We start from the raw sequence: 12,827 nt of genomic DNA, 5'->3' as shown, positions 1-12,827 counted from the left end.
ACTTGGAACAGTACCCAAATCATTTTAATCTGTGTAGCAATGTTTCCATTACATGCATTCTGTCAATGTTTTATTAAAACAGGAGCTTTTCAGGGTCAGGGAGAGAAAGAGAAATAGAGAGTGGAAGAGAAATTGAAACATTATTGCATTATTTTATACCAGAGTTGGGCCAACTCTGACTCACAGAGCACAATCTGTACAAAGGGACATGGTTCCTCAGACCCACGTCCTACTTGGTTCACATACATCCATGTCACTGGGTATACGATTGCTGTTCCCTTAATCAACCTATAGCCCCTGGAACAATAAATATGCGAAGAGTCAGTCCATCTAAGAGAGAACTATTTTGACACAAGTCAGCTTACAGCATGTGAGTGTGTGACAATCTTACACTGTGAAAACTGGCCCATTTTTAAAAAGCTGATATATGAATTCAGTCCTCTTCATCCCTTACACAATTCCTGATGTATCTGTTTTTCCTCAACAACTAACAGCATACAAAGTTTCTCCTCATAATTATCCAATCTTTACTGTTCCTATATTCCTAAGAGATTTTCCCAACAGGTGAATAGGCTATTCCCTTTCCTGTCCCCATGGCATCAGTTTCACAGCTTCATTTCCAAAAAACTTTTTACTATTTACTGTGCTCATTTCAACAGCCCATGACTGACCTACAGTAACATCTCCTAACATCCTGAAGTATCAGTGCCCTATGCTGACAGGCGGGCAGTGACACCTCGAAATTCAGCCATGCCTCTTTCGAGACTGAAATATCAAAGCAAAAGAATTAAAATGTCCTTTTTATTCAGTAGGTTGCAGCACAAAAAGAAATTAAGTGGTTTGTTAATATAGCTGAATTCTTATAGAAAAAGATGGACAAAATTATGCACTGATGAATCTGTCTAAAAGCAAAGACTGGGGAAAGTTTTCACAGCACTGAATGAATTCAGGAAGACAGAAAACTGAAAATGCCATCTCTTGCCCGTCAGAATTATGCAATTCTTTGTCTCCACCTTTTTCCTGTAGCTATTCTGTCACAGAGCAAAAGTACATATACTTTCATTGAGATCCCTAGGGAATTTCAGAGAAATTGATAGATTGGCTTGGCATTACATGTGGAAAGAATTAAACCAGAAAGTCATTCAGTTTGGGGTACTTTAGGGTGACATCAGTGTTTCCTCATTAATGGACTACATTTTAATAGTTTCCAAATCATGTATCTAGAAAAATAGCATGCAATTGGAAAGCCTGGAAGCAAAAGGACAGCACTTCAGCACTAAGTGCTCCTCCAAATCCTAACCTGAGTGTATGGCGGTGCTGCTACTGTCTACAACGCATTTAAACTAGCAAAGACGGCCAAAAAGGTAAGAATTATACCACTAGATCTACTAGCTACCTTGAAAACCAGAAACACTAGTCCTATCAAATAAAAAACAAACAAAACCCAATTTGAAGTACTGATATTCAAGGCCTAAAATGCTTTTCAAAACTAATTTGGGAGCTGAAGGGGTTGTGTTCTGTTTTTCTCAAAACATTCTCAAAACTGAAATGATTATAACAATAGCAAAAAGACGACAACAACCCTATGGTGTAACAACAATAGACGACAACAATGATAACAACTATTTTTATTGTTGTTGTTGTTGTTGTTGTTAACAGTTGCAGATCTCAGAAATCACACCATCAGAGCTACAAAAATGGTAATAAGGAACAGCATACATACTACATTGATATTTAACAGACAGACAGTTTTTTGGTTAAAACTTGTATCTGTTAATACCAGTCAATGTTTTAATAATTTTGACTGTGCCTGGAGGAGGAGGGTTAATCACCACCACCACCATCATCATCCAGCTGGAGTAATAGATTGGACCCAAAATATATTAGAAAAATTGGACTGAATAACATGGAAACTAATGAACATCCATCATGCGCTATACACTCAAAAAGTGATGTGGGCAGATTATATTTATCATGAAAAATGGGAGGCCATGGATTACTGCAAATACAGCAGGTAGCAGGGGAAGAAAAAGAAGCCTAAATGATAGTATCAGCTGTTGGATATAGCAGAATTAGATACACTCTCAGGAGCATTACGGGATCAACCAAGAGACTATGTACAGCAAAGCTGGAAGCTGATATATGATTGGGTCCAGAAAAGGACAAGAGCTTAGGGCGAAACTTAGTATTTTATGAACTTAGTATTTTATGAACTCAGTGCTCACCGGAACCCTCTGGGAGATACCCCAGACGACGATGGAACCTCTGTCCTAAAAGGGTGGGTGGGTGTTTAGTTTGGTAGTATTCCATTTCTTTGTTTTTGTTGGTTGGTTGGTTTTGTACTGTGTATTTTTGATTATATGTTTGAATTTTTTAAAAAAATGATAATATCAGTACCAGCAGAGAAAAATTACTTAAGGCAATGAAAATGGAGAATATTTCAAAAACAGAAATAAAAGCTCAATACAAGGAATGACAATTTGAAAATAAATTAATCAGTTGAAAAATAAACCACTACATGGACAATACCTGAGAAATATTGACGGAAAGCATGATGGTAATTCAACTAGGGCATGGCTAAAAGTGGGGACCATTAAAAAACAAACCAAAAGCTTGATTTTTGCTCCACAAAAACAAGCACTCCAAACCAATGTGATGCAAGCTAAGATACAGTGGTGCCTCGCTAGACGACTGCCTCGCAAAATGAGGAATTCGCTAGAGGATGACTTTTTTGAGCGATGTGCTTCACAAAACGATTGTCACTATGGGCAATGTGCTTCACAATACGATTGTCACTATGGGCAATTTTCGCTGGACGATGTTTGGGTCCTTGCCTTGCAAGACAGGTTTTTTTGACCCTGTTTCCAATTGGAACACATTAATGACATAAGACCTACTTTTTTATCCCCAAAAAGTGGGGGAGAAAGTGTATGCTGCTGTTTTTCCTGGAAAGCCAGCAGCATAAACTTTCTCCCCCACTTTTTTGGGATAAAAAAGTAGGTCTTATGTAATTAATGTGTTTCAATGGGGGGGAACCATCTTGCAAAGCATCACCAATGGGGCTATGGCTGCAAATTTAAATGGTGGAGAATGGTGAAAACAGCCAGAAACCAAAGGGTAAAGAGATTGATAAAAAGAGAGAGAGAAATTACAAATATAATGCCCCATTAACAAAAATTATGTAGTTGAGTTCCCCACATTTGGGGAAATCACAGGGGTCAACAGCACACCCAAAGTGCAATGGATGAGCCTCTCCCTGGAAAAACCATTTTTACAACATGGTATTTCCCCTACAAGGTATGAATTGGAACGGCCCTTGCATCTCTTACCCCCTTCTGTCCCCTGACCTCCCAAGTCATGGTGACCCCCTGGCTGCACCTCCCACTCAGCACAGGGCTGCACAGCCCCAGTCCTGTCAGAGGCCAAGAGAGCTCCTCAGTGTTTTGGGATGCCCTTGTATCTGTTATATAACACCAGTCAATATTTTTATAATTTTTATTGACCCTGCCTGGTATTTTTGAAGGAAAAGCAAAAGGTTACTTGAAGTAACTTCATCTCATACAGTATGAATCACTAAAAATGTTTTAATACATTGCAGTATACCTAAAGTAACCTAGAACAGAAAAAAGAAGTAGCCATTGGTTGGTTGACAGCAAAGGTATTCTTCTCCGACTCCAGTTTCAATATTTGCATATAATCCTTATCTTTATTATCCTACCTGTCTTCAACAGGATTCCCATACAGTTTCTCATCTGCACTATGACTGAATTGAGACTAATACTCTTTCATATGAAAAGCTATACACTGACAGTCTGAGTTGTGTAGACCAGTGGTCCCCAACCTTTTTGATATTGCAGACCGGGGGGGGAACAGGGTCTGTGCGTGGGGGGCACCCCCTGCGCTCATCTGCATGTACAAAGGGCTGCCTTCACTCACGTGGGGGAACAAGCACTTGCGTGCATGCACAAAGACACTCACGCACATGCACGAAGGGGCTGCGCTCACTCCCATGAGCACTCACACACATGCGGGAAGGACGGGGTGGTCACGTGACCCACATGTACACTCTTGCGAATGCACGAAGTAGCAGGGGGGTGCTTGCAGGGGAGGCACAGACGCATGTGCAAAGGGGCTGTGCAGGTGAGTGTGCAAGGGGAGTGCATGCAGGGGGCGGAAGATCTGTCTCCACGGCCCAGTCCGGCCAAGGCCATGGACCGGCACGGGGCTGCGGACCAGGGTTTGGGGACCCCTGGTGTAGACTAATGCTGGGCTGGAACTCGGAAGATTTTAGTTTTAGTCCCCACTGAACCAGGAAATCCACTCGATAACCTTGGGTCAGTTACTTCTGCTCAACCTGAACTTCCTCACACACAGGGTTTTTGTGAGGATCAAATAGGAATGAGAAAAACCATGTACTGTACAATGCTTTGAGCTCACAGGTGTAAAGGTGGGAAATGTGTCTGACAGATGGACAGAGATAGGACTTTCCTTGCTTTTAATATTAAACTGCCACAGGTCTTTAAAGAGTACAGTACATGCCTCCTTGCCTTGACAAAGGCAGACTGTTAACCGTAACATATGATTTGGTAATGAGGTTAGACTACAGCTAAAGTATACTGTAGCTTGGCTTTCATCTACAAACTGTGCAATATAGCTGTGAAGCTGTTAACTGAGAGTGGGTGTCAGAGTTAAATCTCACCAATGACAAAATAGTTGCACTGGTTCCCCATCTGTTTCCAAGCTCTGAAGTCAATTTGCTGTTGCTTATTTTTAAAAGGCTTCCAGGTACACATTAGATTGCCTACTCCTGCATCAGTTTATCTGACTGCTAAGATCTTAATCGAAAGATCTCTTCCTGATCCCCCTTTCTTGTGACATACATACATTCTGACTTGATGAGACCTCAGTTGTAGAACTTCACTTACTTTATACTCTCCCCAAAGAGGTTCACCCAGCACCCACGCTCCCTTATTTATTGACTGACTAGGTTTTACCCAACCCTGTATGTTCCCCTCTTTCAGTTGGATTTTTTCCATCTCAGGATCACTCTCCCAAATATTTCCACTCCCTAGTAAATCCGCATCTAAGAAGAGCTTTTATGTTAGCCCGTTTTAACATTTTTTCCTTCGGCCACCCATGCCGGTCGATCTCTCAATATCCCTCGTGAAAAAAAACTTTTTTTTTAGAGATGCCTGACACCCTGGTTCATATACTGTTTCAATGCCCTCCTCATTCCCACCTCCGATTTTTTCTTGAACCTTGGATCTCTTATTTTTCCAATTCTTCTGAGTCAATTCTTTCTATTTTCATGAGCGATGAATGTAATGCCCTGACCGCTGCTGTTGCAGGTTTCTTATCTGCAATTCTGAAATTGTCCCCTGCTTCTCGCTCCTAATTGTGAAATTTGTATAATTTTACTTTTCCTATTTTGCTTGTGTTGTTATAACTTGTAAATGCCATTAAAGGTTTCAGAACAGACAGGTTTTACCCAATACCACTTTACACTAACTGATTTGTACTGTCTAATCATATTGCTTTAATTTGTTTCACTAACCACCCTTGGCGCACAGATGCTGAAAGTGCTCCACTTTTACAAATTCATTAATAAATTATAAACAGTCAGTTACAAGCCACAATAGCAAAGAATAGCATTATGCAACGATAAGAATTCAACTGAAAAGAAGGAGAAAAACAGAATTCTGAGTAGGAGGAAGGACAAAACAGCTATTAGAAAGTGGAGCAGGTGCATGTAAAGTATTATAGTAGCATTATAAGAGATACTTTCCCATACTTTTTTTATTTAAAGAGGTAGCTGCGTTCATCTTTGCTAGTACATCAGGCAAAAACAAAAGAAAAAGAAAAAACAGGACAAAAATACAGTGGCACCTTAAAGACTAATTGTTATATTTTAGTGTGAGCTTTCATGGACAATTCCACTATTTCAACTTATCTCGGCTAATACACTTTCCCACAGGTGTGTGCTGTATTATCACTGCAGGATTTAATGAGGTACAGTATATCCATCCAGACAAAGGCCACAAATATTTGCACCAATCTGAAAAGGTCTGATGCAGACCTCTGAAAAAACTGCTGATAATCACTAGAACATGGACCAGGCAAAGAAGCCAAAACTGAGATATGAAAATGTAAACAAAATTACAACAAAGAAAACTGAAATGGCATTGTAGCCAAAGACAAAGGCAGTACTGAAGAGAAAGGACACATTTGCATTGAAAATGAATGGAGTCCAGTGATCAGAACTGTAGGAAAAATTGAGACTGGGCTACAAGTTCTATTCTTAACATGTTGAGTCCAAGGAATTGGCAAGAAATACAAAGGCATATGTCAAAGACAGATGACATCACAGATCTGAACAGAGACTAAAAGGGTCAGGGCAAAATATCTGAGCCACGTCAGCCTAAAAAACACGAGTTGAAGAGATATGAATAATCAATATGTTAACAGAACCTTGGTTTTCTCCCACATAAATTATTTTTAATAGAGCATTCCTCCAACTCCAATCATGTGCATTAATCTCACATAGTTTAAATACGGCTTAACTTGTCAGTTTGCCTCCTTGGAGTATCAGTTACATTTAATAGATCAATATTTTATTATGGGTTCTTCAACAATATAGCAAGAAGAGAAAAACAAGATATATTAGAAGACCGGAGAACAAGCATTTCATCATTGTCGTTGTCTTATTGTTTCCCTCTTATTGGAGGTTGATTCCATTAAATAATGGAGTCTTTAATAATCAGTCTGAGTTCTCTCCTCCAGTAAGGTCGGGAGCCATCGTACAACAGTGCCCCCAAGTCCAATTCCAAAGAGATGGGTCAGGAGGATACTGTAGTTGATAGTATCAAAAGCCGCCGAGAGGTCCAGCAAAACCAACAGACACAGATCCTCTATCCAGTTCCCGGCATAGGTCATCTACTAAAGTAACCAAAGCCATCTCTGACCAGGCCTGAAGTAAGAAAATAATAGATCTAGATAATATGTCCTAGGTTCCCTCTAATCTGGGCATGGGTGGGTGTAGTGAACAGCCCTGCCCTCACCTGTCCGTCACAGCTGAAAAGTGGAGGAGCCAATGGGGGGACAGAAGGCGGAGCCAAGGGGGGAGGCGGCTGGATATAAAGGCTGGTGTATGGAGTCTGAGAGAGATTCTGGTAGTGAGAGACAGTGTGAAACTTAAAAGTGAACTAAGAGTGAGTTAGAGATCTGTAAGAACGCTGAATGGAACAGAGAGTTAACAGAGTTTTAAAGTTAAAGTAGAATTGATTCAAATACAAGTGATTAGCAACCTGTGATTTACCTATTGAATATTAATCATATATTATCTTCCCTGATCTAATATATGACTTAAGTTTTATAAGCACATGTCTCCTTGATTGAATGGTATTAAAGTAATAATACCTGGTGGCAGCGAAGAACGAAGAAGAGTGAGAACCTCGTGAAGACCCGGGGGATAGGGCTTCAGAGGCGATTGCTACAGTGGGCATCTCTGCCTCTTCTGCACAGCAATCACATTAGTTCGGGTCACAACGGAACTCTGTGTGCAGGGGGGCAGAGTCACATGAGAGAGAAGCGGAGCCCCACCCAGCAGGGCTGAAAATCGGAGGGTTCACTGAATAAGTCTCATCCAAAAACCTCTGGAGCTGAAAGGCCATAAACCCACTCTAGCACCTTCCCTAAGAATGAGATATTAGATACTGATCAGTAATTATTCAGTATTGTGGGGTCCACAGAGAGCTTTTTAAACAGTAGTCTTACTAAGCATAGTGGGGTCCTACCCTGTTGCAAGGTGTCATTCACCACTTTTCCTACCCAATGGACCTGTTCCTTTCTGGCAGCTTTTATGAGCCAGGAAGGGCAAGGATCCAGTAGGCATGTAGTAGCCCTCACCTCCCCAAGGTTGTCAGGCTGCAAAAACTGAAACTCATCCATTTACATAGTTACATTCACAGGACCTGAATCCAATACAGTATCCAAGTCAGAGCAGATCTGAGCAATTTTGCCTGCAAAGCCCAGTTCTTGATGTTTGCTCTTTTGGCCTCCTTTGGTAACATTGTTTTTAACATCCTAGACTGCAAAGAGCTTGTGGGACAAGGAGCTGTTTGACAGGAAAGACGTTCCAACAGGTTTCCAGGTCCTAAATTGTTTAGGGATTTATAGGTCATGCCTAGCATCCTGAATTGATTATAGAAAGTGACATGGAGCCAATAGAGATATGCCAAGATTGGATATATACTGTACGGTCGTAACACTAGTAACTGACATTTTGGATCTGCTGAAGTTTCTGTACCGACTTCAAGGGCAACCCTACATAAATTGAATTACAGATGTCTATTTTGGAGATTTTGTAGTGGTTTAACATAAAAAATGTTAGCCATTTTTTCTCCAAATACAGTCAACCCTCGACTTACAAATTTAATCCGTTCTGGAAGTCAGTTCGTAAATTGAAATGTTCGTAAGTCTAAACCAAATTTCCCAAAGGAATGGATTGAAATTTAATTAATGAGTTCATATGTGGAAAAAATTAAAACAAAGTCACTTACCAGGTACTGGTAAGTGAGCCCAGCTCCTCACAGTGCCTTGGTAGCAGCCATTTTATGCTCTTTTCTGCTCTGCCCCCCTGCCTCTCAGCTGATCTGCGCTGGGTCTCAGCAGGAAAAAAGGCAGTGCAAAAGCACCTGGGGAAGGCTCTGAAAGCAGCGCTTTGCTGTGGGGGGGGAGTGGGGGGGCAGGCCTCCTCCCCACACCCCACCCCACCCCGTGGCAAAGTGCCGCTTTCAGAAGCCTCCCTGAGTTTGCTCAGCAGGTTAAAAAGGCAGTGCAAAAGCACCCGGGGAAGCCTCTGAAAGCTGTACAACGAAAACGTCATAATGCGAAAATAAAAAGCCCATTGAAACGCACTGAAACCCATTCAATGTGTTCCAAAGGGCTGGAAACTCACCATCCAGCGAAGATCCTCCATAGGGCAGCCATTTTTGGTGCCTGTGCAGAGAGGAATCCATCCCAGAAAACAGCGGGGAGCCATTTTATTTACCCGGTGGCCATTTTGAAACCGCCGATCAGCTGTTCGAAAATCATCGTTTTGCGAAGAATCAGTTCCCGAAGCAGGGAACCGATCATCGCAAAGCGAAAAACCCCTATTCAGACCATCGTTTTGCGATCACAAAAGCAATTGCAAAAACATCATCGTAATGTGAGGCAATCGCAAAGCGGGGCACGATTGTACAAAGCAACAAATATCTGACAAATCAGCAATTTTTTTAAAATACTCATTTTCAATGGGAATAGGACTGGAAATAGGGGAATAGATATGCTGGGGAAAAGGTAAAATTCCAGAGAGTGAGAGAATACTTTCACATCCACTTATACAATTATGCTAAAATAAGATATATATTGTTACCTTCCTCTTTTATATATACAGTGGTGCCTCGCTTAACGGGCGCCCCGTTGAACGATTAAATCGCTTAACGAGGGGCTCCGGGCCATCGCTGGAGCATTCGCTCAGCAATGGCCCCTATGGAGTTTTTTCGCTTTGCGTTAGCGAATATCGCATAACTAAGTGGGGGAGAACAGCTGATTGGCAGTTCCAAAATGGCCACCGAAAGGTCCGCGCCGCATTTTCGCGCCCTGCCCTCGCTTACCAAGGGTGCAAAAATGGCAGCGTTATGGAGGAACATCGCTTAACGGTGAGTTTTCAAACCATAGGAACGCATTGAACGAAGTTCAATGCGTTTCTATGGCTTATTCCGTTCCGTTCAGCAATGTTTCTGCATAGCGAGGCATCACTGTATAACAATTTTACCAGAATTGTTATAGTTACTAATCTTTCAATTCCCTAGTTCCCAATTTGAACCAATCAGTTGTTCCATATCCACTTCTAACTGTTGCTTCCTGTCCCATATATAGATTCCTCAGGAGACAGATAAGGTGGTCAAGCACTCCCTATTTCTTTAAGAAGTTGCCATAGTTTGCTGTGGCCCACACACACAGTAGATGTTTTTCTGGAATTCTCTGGCTTTCTCCATAATCCAGCACATGGAAGCAATTTGGTCTCTAGTTCCTCTGTCTCTTCGAAATCCAGCTTGTACTTCTGAGAGTTCTCGGTCCACATACTGCTGAAGTCTACTTTGGAGGATTTTTAGCATAACCTTGTTAGCGTGTGAAATGAGTGCAATTGTACAGTGACTGGAGCATTCTTTGGCACTGCCCTTTGGGACTAGGATGTAGACTGGTCTTTATTATTTACATACAGTACCTCTAATTGTAATCTCATCTACCAATCTAGAAGGACTCCCTGCTCCTCTAGCTCCTCTCTAGTCTTTAATACCCCATCTTTCTTAAGCAAATCTCCAATCCTCAGATGTTTTCTTGAGTCCATTCAGGTTGGCTGTATAAATGCTTCTAATGATGATACCCACCCCGGAATTTTACAATACATTTGCTTTTATATCTTATTCCAAATCCATAACGAATTCTTTCTTTTTATATAATTATTGAAGACTTTATGGTCTTTAGCTTTTGACACCATACAAAAGCATATTACCCCAGGATAAGATAATGTCCTTCCAGTTTAAGCAATCTCTCATTATACAAAGTAATCCATTCCTTTATCCAGGCCAGTACACAAGCACTATAGTAAATATTCCAATCCAGGAGACCATATATTTGTTGAATATTGCAATTCATTTTTATATTCATCCCAATATCTAATCAGGGCAGGCCAGCAGAGACAAGTGAAAATGGGCTATGGCAGGATGAAAACATGGGGAATACCTGTTATTTCTTGCTCTTCATGGGACATTATACAATTGTCTGCTTTCTAACATGATGACAAGGTTTCATCAGCATGGCACACAGCTTTGACACTGAGATTTTCGTAGGAATCACATGCTTCAGCAAAAGATTTAACATGCCCAACTTCAATAAATAGAAGATCAAACAGTCTTGCACTAAACTGCAAGACTATGGAACTAGGGTCTCACAGGACTGCTATTTGTTTTCATTAAATGCATAAAGGAAGGCATGTTCAATGTCTCCCATTGGAACATTATTTTGCAAGGCATATTACATATAGCTAAGTCATAATACCAAAGCAAAGGGGGAAGGCACTCCTCTGTTCTCTGCCACCACCAAGAGCATGAAAACTGATTATATTCCCCCAGCCCTTCCTAATCAGTCATGATGTCAGTCTTCTTCTCTAAAGACGTCTTGGCTGCTTCCTTTTCTTACTCATGCCAAGCACTACATTTGTTCCTAATGAGATGAAGAAATATGATATTTCCATTATGCATCTGTACTTCTTTAAAAAAAATCTTTGTTTATCATTTAAAAAGTGATAACTGGAGACATCTTTTACCATAAATCTTAATGCAATACTAGAAATATTATGACAGGCTTTTTAGTATATCAATATAGCTATGGAAGTATGCTTTCTGTTTTCCTTGGAAGAGACTCCATTACCTTAAAGTATATTGTGAACTAGTCACAATAATGTTCTCCCTTGGGAGCCACAGTGAATTAAAGGCTTGGGTTGTAGCATTGATGTTACCAGCTCAGCTGAATTCTTCTGCCAGATATATTCAAGAGAAAGTTGTAGCAATGTTTCAAGGCATTATCAGTTGCTTGCAAATTTGCTATTCTACATTACGAACCCACAGACATGCAGGGAATCTTTGCTAAAGATATTATAGTAAATAATGCAGGCAAAGCATTTAACAGCCAGGAGGGGCTGATTTTCATAGACTCAGACAGCTGCTGTCTGATTGATTATCTCCATTACCACAAGGTTGTATTTTTAAGACGACAAATCAGTAATTACGTCCAACATCAAATGATTAATAGTTTTTTGTTGTCTGAAGTGTCAGATAAAGATGGAAATTCTCAATAGGGTGAATTTTAGTTTTTGATCTTATTGATCAATCTACTTTGAGACTATTGATTGCTATCTTGAAGTGTATGTTCTCAGTGTTGTGGGGAACAGACAAAAATTATAGAGAAAAACAGAAAGCTAAAAAGATTATGCTGCCTTGATTTATTTGTTCCAATTACTCCTGACCCAAGTAGCTGTACATAATTTTCTGGAAATTGTGAAGTCAAATGGAGAGCACAGTAGATGAGTTTTAAAAAAGATAAATTAGTTTTTTGGGGGGTTACTGAAATACATGCATTCCTTTATTACTTTAAGAGCATAAAATGTTTATGTAAGATTACACAGTTTGTTACATTTAGCAGAAGTATGAACTCTCTAATTTTATAGCAGGCAATAATTATACGTTTATCCAGTATTATGGAGGAAGAAGCAAACTGCTGTACCCCAAAGCACCAAACATGTATCTTGGCTCATTCCAGTTGGACTAACATGGAGTGGGAACACTTTAATATACTGTGGTGCCTCGCATAGCGATGTTAATTGGTTCCAAAAAAAACATCGCTATGTGAAACCATCGCTATGCAAAACACAATTTCCCATAGGAATGCATTGGAAACCGGTTAATCCGTTCCAATTGGAACGGATTGCCGTTGTTAAGCGAAAAAACCCATAGGAAACATCGCTAAGCGAAACAATGTATCCTCCATTGGAATGTATTGAAGCTGACTCAATACATTTTAATGGCTTTGCGAAGTCAATTTTTGCAAAATTAAGTGTGTCATAAAAGGGTCAAAAATGGTTTTAAATGCTTGGATTAGCTTCTGCACCCTCTAAAATGGATGCAAAAGTTAATTTGGCTTTGATCTGACTTTTCATTAATTTATGGTGAATTTTTTCCCCCAACTTTTGACAGCTGTCAAAATCTGACAGCTCCATTATTTCC

The 12,827-nt window shown here is 40.4% G+C and overlaps 1 protein-coding gene and 1 non-coding gene across 2 annotated transcripts in view; both read right to left on the bottom strand.

The window, feature by feature from the left end:
- HS2ST1 (heparan sulfate 2-O-sulfotransferase 1) overlaps window positions 1-12,827 on the bottom strand; it is a 140,051-nt gene that overhangs the window by 68,304 nt on the left and 58,920 nt on the right. The gene's annotated exons all lie outside the window — the stretch shown is intronic.
- On the bottom strand, window positions 3,140-3,305 carry LOC140707096 (U1 spliceosomal RNA). The gene has a single exon (XR_012087088.2). It is a non-coding gene; the product is annotated as a U1 spliceosomal RNA (small nuclear RNA).

Source organism: Pogona vitticeps, chromosome 4 (genome assembly GCF_051106095.1).
Source record: "Pogona vitticeps strain Pit_001003342236 chromosome 4, PviZW2.1, whole genome shotgun sequence".
Lineage (NCBI taxonomy): Eukaryota > Metazoa > Chordata > Lepidosauria > Squamata > Agamidae > Pogona > Pogona vitticeps.
This window is presented reverse-complemented; position numbering and strand designations above follow the sequence as displayed.